The sequence below is a fragment of the Lygodium microphyllum genome, chromosome 16 (genome assembly GCF_053477565.2).
Source record: "Lygodium microphyllum isolate KBCC chromosome 16, Lygodium_microphyllum_v1.1.10, whole genome shotgun sequence".
Lineage (NCBI taxonomy): Eukaryota > Viridiplantae > Streptophyta > Polypodiopsida > Schizaeales > Lygodiaceae > Lygodium > Lygodium microphyllum.
This window is the reverse complement of record NC_141150.1, coordinates 109,685,680-109,692,954: the sequence shown is the minus strand read 5'-3', so window position 1 is coordinate 109,692,954 and position 7,275 is coordinate 109,685,680.

Below are 7,275 nucleotides of genomic sequence, written 5' to 3'. Positions count from 1 at the left end.
GGATGTATCTATTCTTGGATATGGAGATGTTGATTTTGTAGGGAGTATAAAATCTAGGAGGTCTAGTACAAGTTTCTTCTTTACTTTCGTATAGGTAGTGTAGTCTCTCGCAGTCTCTAATTGCAACCATGTATGCACTACCACTAAGGCTAAGTATATTGCAACTAAGGCTTTCAAGGAAACTATATGACTTACTCATCTAGTAGGAGACTTGGGCATTGCCAAAGAGGTGGCTACATTGCACTGGGATAGTCAAAGTCCCATCTAGTTGGCACAAAACCTTGTCTTTTTATGCAAATAAAAAGCAAATTGAGCTAAAATATCACTTCATCAAGGAGGCTTGAAGACAAGCACATTGAGCTTGTCAAGATCTCTACATTTGATAACCACATAGATCTTCACATGAAGAGTTTACCTTCTGAACACTTTCCCCACTATAGAGTGCTATTGGACATTGGATAACATCTTCATTTTCTTATTATACTCTCATAAAGGTACATTGGCTTTTACCTAGGAGGCTATAGGGATAAATGCTAGTAGCCACCCCTTGTATAAATATACATTGTACAATTATATATAAGTGAATATAATAAAGAATACAAATACCAATCACTGTAGTACCCACAAAAACTCTTGTGTGCTTATTTCTCTCATATGTCTTACACCTTCATAGCTTCTACCTCCCATCCTAGCATTGCTTTCCTCAAACAACTGCTAAATTTTTGGCTATTTTTTCAAGTATAAATCAACCCCCAAAACAATTGCATAAGAACGACTCTGTGTGTGTCCAATGCGACCAATTTAAACACTATAATATGAACCTAATATATCTCGATCAATTTTGCAAAATAATTTGTTCAAGTTTCCAAACGATATGAAAAGAATTTCAACACTAGTTCATGGCATAATCAATTCCAAGTCCTTATTATATAAATGTGGTCTTTTACACAAATGATTGAGATTGAATGAGTTCACTGAATTGCAAGTGTGAATATAGCTTCAAAATATCCAACTCTGAGATAGCTAGTATGAATACAAATATTTTGAAATAATTTAAGCTAGCTTTGAGTGTGAACAGGGATTAAATCGAAAGTGTTTAAAGCCTTAAGTAATGGGTTAAAGGCTTAATGACCCTTACACGTTGTAACATGCCAACTCCTACCAAAAAACAATATAGATTTGACAATATGAAAATATAATTTTGTTATAGGTGAATGGATTGAATGCATACTCCCCTCCTCGATGATGGAACTCAATGCCTAGAAAGATTGATTGCAAGCATTGATCAGAAAAATTTTCAATTTATTCTCTTTCCTATATCTAACAAAAAAAAAGTAGGCCATGTGCTTCCAAACACAAGCAGACATTGAACTTGTCAAGCCCCTTTCTTAATCCAGCAAAGAAAGTACAAGCTAGTCTTGTGCTTGTATACATCAGTTACATAAAACAAAACCTTTTCCTGAGAATTCCAAAACCAAGTTTTTTTGCCTTGAATCCACTATTGTTATCAAAATGCTTCCAAGTGGTGTATGGTAGTCCTTGAATTGATCCTCGATGGAAATGGAGCAAAAATGTTGTCTCTTTTCCACACTTCAAATTTGGACTTAATAGAGCAATCATTGTTTTAAGCACTTCAAGAAACACAGCTATGGCTATCTCTCACATAGCCATTGCATACTCTCACAAAAAGATATAGCAAACTTAGTGATTTGCCTCTTTATTGTAGTCTATCCATAAAGACTTGTTGATAGCTCCATGACTTAAGTGATACACCTCAAGCAAGCTTTAACTACCATAGCCTCGATCACCACACATACTTCATGAAGAAGGAGAAGAAGGAGGAGAATAAGAATAAGAATAAGCAAGAGCTTCACCCACACCAACCTCTCTCTCTCTCTCTCTCTCTCTCTCTCTCTCTCTCTCTCTCTCTCTCTCTCTCTCTCTCTCTCTCTCTCTCTCTCTCTCTCTCTCTCTCTCTCTCTCTCTCTCTCTCTCTCTCTCTCTCTCTCTCTCTCTCTCTCTCTCTCTCTCTCTCATACAAGCAAGAAGCAAAAAGAAAAAAGTGAGCTCCATAAGATTGCATACCACAAGAATGAGCTTATCCTTTCATTTCTTAGATTTTATACATGCCCTTGATTTTTTTGGCACCCTGCCATCTTTTTGACCTAAATCAATCTTCTCTTATTTTGTGCACATACTTCAATTTTACAAATATTTTTTACTTTTGTCAAGCTGAATTGTCATGTTTATGCATCACTCAAATCATGCTATAATTTGCACAACCACCTTTCTTTTCAAATAATTTTCTACCAAACTTAAAAGTGCTTGAGAGATTATCTTGCTTTCCTTTCTTCTTATTTTTTCTAAAATTATACGTTTTCTCTCTTTTGTCTCACCTTTGTCCTTGTCTTCCTAGAAAGGGTTAACATTACCCCCCTCCTAGACATGTGCCAATCCCATGGCACTTTGCAATCTAGTATGTGGCTAGTGTTGGTGGATCATGAAGAGGGCTAGTAGTAGAGAAATTATAGTTTTGTTGGTGTGGATGGAATTAGCTTCTTGATTTGATAATCAAGAACTAGCTTGCCGTCAAAGGAAGTAAAGACAAGAGTAGAATGATGAGGGCCACCAATATTCTTGGGTTGGTCAAGAAAAACTTCAAGTTATAACCTTGTAGTAGAAAAGAATGCGTACTCCCTAAAGTCGTGTGTCTGCCTTATTGTGCTGTGTTGACTACTCATGCAAGTGAGTGCTACAAGTACACTTTATAATTTAGAGCATATCCAAGATTGATCATTGCTTCCATCACATAGGGAGTATTTCCTAGCTAGATATTTCCTTGTATGTTATGGTTTCTTTATTCTATTTTGGAGACATGAAAATTCCTTGAACTTCAAATGTCTGTACTATTGTCTCATAGGCCAATTTTAGCCTTTTGTAGATATATATATATGTATTTATTTATTTTATTATTTATTATTGCCATTGGATTACAAACCTAGCGAGCTAAAAAAGACAATGATTTTTTTTTCTCTTATCAGAAATAGCCCAAATGAGGATTTTGATTATGACCACAATAAGCCCAACATCCCAACAAAAAACCTCTTGAGGACTCAACAAGACTAAGATTGGATAGGAATTTCAATTGACAATAAGACCATAGAATTGAAGTCATCACAAAGCTTCTTCATATAACTATCTTGCAAGACTCAAGAATGGGAGCTAAACTTTGTGTGATCTCAAAGTGGATATAGTTCATGGCATTGATAAGGCACCTACATTCATTTTATAGGATTTAAATGTTTTTATATGAAAGGAGAGGTCATCATATAGTATGGGAGTGATTAAAGGAAAATTCGATAGAATTAATACCTTGAAAGGGAGAATTGAAATTGGCTCAAGCTTTAAAATCTCCCCCATCAAATCTTTCTTGAGAAAATTCAATCATAAGTTTCTTTCAACACAAACATGGACCGCTACGGGCTTTATCACATCCACAATGAGTAAGGTGTTAAACCAATGGCTTAAGTGCACTTGTGCAAAATAGACACACATCACTTGGGTTGATGTTAAGAAAGGCATGCTCAATTCTATTGACCATGTAAGCATCAAACTAGATAATTAGATCATGATCTTGTATTTAAGAACCAATAAAGAAATGAAATTATCCTTAACATACTATTTGGGTGAGCATACCTTAAATGGGTGGAAGGGCTCAAGGAAGTTAAACTTGTGGACAAAGGTCAAATTGGTAGCACCCACATGTGCATAATCGTTCACATAGTCAATGTCTTATAGAAAACTATATTGAAATCTATAAACTAATGCCCAAATATCCAAAGATAACAGTACTCCAAATATTAAGAGGAAAGGGATAGCCCATTTGAAAGAAAAAATCGCTAATAGTATTTTTGGGATGAAGGTTAGCAAGTTATAAGATATAGTATTCAATCATGAGAATTTAGTATTAATCATGAGTGGATTATGAATAATGGATTTTGAATGCTCCAATAAATGATAAAGATTCTATGCATCTTAGTTATGAGCAAGTCTGAATTACCACCTAAGTTTTTTAATTTACCCACTTTGGGGTTGTTTGAGGCTATGCGATAGGTCTTTAGTAGATAAGCTTTTTTTATGTATAGCAAAAAAAGTTTGCAAATTTATTGAGTTATGTACATCCAAAATTTCTTTAAGGTAATAATAATACTATTGGGAAGGAAAGGAAAGCATACTCATGTTCATCCAAATAATTATTGTTTCTTACAACTAAAGTATTGAAAAGCTCTCTTGAGCTTCCTTAGTAAGAGACAATGCCCTTTGATCTTAAAGAACAAAGATAGAATCTATTCACGTATAAACCTAGCCCTTTGTGAATCCTCTTATATCTTACTCTCAAAAAGGCATGGATTTTGGTAAAATTGGCATTTTCTAATGGATTATACTCATAGCCCAAACAAAGAAATGTTTGTTGAATAATGGGTACTTAGATTAAGCTTTAGGCAAGGATTAACTTGTCAAATATAGATTCATATAGTATATAAACCTTTAGCAAAACTTATGCATAATTTCTTGTGGATTGTTGTTAGCTACAATATAATAGAGTTTCCATTGTTTGTTATTGAAAATGAAGGAGGGATTACTTAGTTTTGTTTGAAAAATATTAGCTCGTGAATATCAATCAAATACATGTACTACCAATACCTTAACATGCACAAAGGTTTGAAATGCCATTATATTAAATGGCTATCCATCCATATGCACATGGTGTCTACTATTACTCTTCATAACCTGTTGAGTTTTACTACTCTTCACATGCCTTTGAAGTTGCTTCAAGTTGACAAAGTCCTAGAACAACATTGGTAGTTCCTTGTAAGCTAGCCTCTATGTACATATAGAAGGGGTGCTACTTGGCTATTGGCCATTGGCCTTTGTTACAAGAACCTCCCAATTAAAGGCCGATGCACCACTATGGGAGTATAATAATATAGTGAATATATTATCCAATGCCCATTTGCACTTTGTAGTATGCAAATCACTCAGAAGATAAATCGTGAGAGGGTTATTATCTATATGGAACTTAACAAGCTTAGTGCACTTGTTCTAAAGAACCTCCCTAATGAAGTGATACTTCACCTCAATGTGCTTTGTCTTTGCATGAAAGGCAGGGCTCCATGCCAATGGAATAGCACTCTAACTATGACAATACAATGTAGGCACCTCTTGTGTAATGTCCAAGTCACCCACTAGACGAGTATGCCATATAGCTTCCTTATGGGCCTCAATGGCTAAAAGCTATTTTGCCTCAATGTAGTAGATAATCCATACATGGTTGAGACTATCCACAACTTGTGAAAGTGAAGAGAAGCCTATAGTAGACCTCCTAGAGTCTATATTCCCTGAAAACTTTGCATCTAAATATCCAAGAACATATGCATCCTTCCTTCTGAAGCATATCCACATAGATCTAGTGCCATTCAAGTATCTCATGATACTTTTTACTAATTTTCAATGCTTCTAGCTAGGATCTACTAGATACATGCTAGCAACTCTCATTGCATAGGGAATATATGGATGTATAACAATCATGGCTTACATCAAGGTACCAATTGCGAACACATAAGAAACCTTGGCCATTTTAGCCTTCTGCTCATTTGACTTAGGGCTATCCTTATGGCCAAGTTTCAAACATGGAAGCAATGGAGCACTGATAGCCTTCTCCCTCTCCATATTGAAATGCTTTAATGCATTCCCACTGTATTCCTTCTAAGATCAATAGATTATATTTTATCTCACATAATGCACATACCAAGAATGTGGCCAACACTCCTAAGTCTTTCATATCAACAATGATTTCATGCAAGCTTTTCTTTAAAGTATCCACATCTATAATAGACTTCCCAACAATCAACATGTCATTCACATAAAGAATCAAAGATCATAAGGATATCATCCCTAGCATTTCTAGTGTATAGATAATAATCAATCTCACTCTTAGTGTACCCCCCTGAGACTACATAAAGGCATGGAACTTATGATACCATTCCCTAGGAGATTGTTTCAAACCATATACACTCTTATGTAGCTCACATACCAACTTCAGTGTTTGACTGTTCACAACAAACCTCTGGATATTGATGCATGTAAATATCCTCATCCAAATCTCCATGTAAGAAAGTGGTATTTGCATCCATCTAAATCAACTCCATATCCTCTCAAAAAATCAAAGCAAGGAACCTATGAAGGATGGTTATATTGAATATCTGTGAAAAGATCTCATCAAAGTTAATCCACTTCTTCTTCTTAAATCCTTTGGCTACCAATCTTTCCATGTACGTAAGCAATGCATCAAATGGAGATACCCTTAGCAGTCATAGATCCACTTACATGGTAGTGCATGCTTACTCTTAAGCAAAGGAACTAACTCCCAAGTAACCTTTACTATCAAAGAATCTATCTGTGATTGTGTCATAACTAGGTCTCTTGCCTAATCATAACTCCTTTATTAACTTGCCATCCAACGGCTTGCTAGGAGACTTGTTGATCAAATATATTGTTGTCTTTACAACTTCATCACAAAAACCATTAACAATACCAGCATTAGAGAGCATACTATGAAGTTTAGTCATGTTTCACACTATTTTGAGTAGAATTCTCAAGATCTATCAACTCTCTCTTGATACCATGGCTTTCATAAAAGTTTGTAAAGGCATTCGAGGTGTACTCTCCACCAATATCAATTCTCAAACTCGTAATCATCTTGCCTAACTAATTCTCTACAACGGCCAATAACTTTTGAAATGCATCCAACATATCACTTTTCTTCCAAAGAGAATAAGCCCAAACCTTTCTTGTGGCATCATCTATATAATTGACAAAATGTGATCCTTCACTCAAAGAAACTATGGGCATTGGCCCATACAAATCAGTATGAACCAAACCAAGACATTCTGATCTTCTACTCCCACTATCTCTCTTATGTGACATTTTAGTTTGCTTTTCCAGAGAGACAATGCTTACAAAAACTAGGGTTAGAAAAATCTAGACAAGGAGATAGTTCAAATTGCACAAAGTTTTCATTCCAATGATTGATGTATGCCCCAATCCGTGATGACATAGAGAAACAGATGGCTATTTAGTAATAGCTACAACATAGTTTGTAATATTAAACATATACAAAGGATAAAAAGTACCAAATTTTAGTTCGTTGGCCACAACAAGAGAATTATTATAAATCTTCTACACATTATCACCAAAGATTATTGTATAACCACA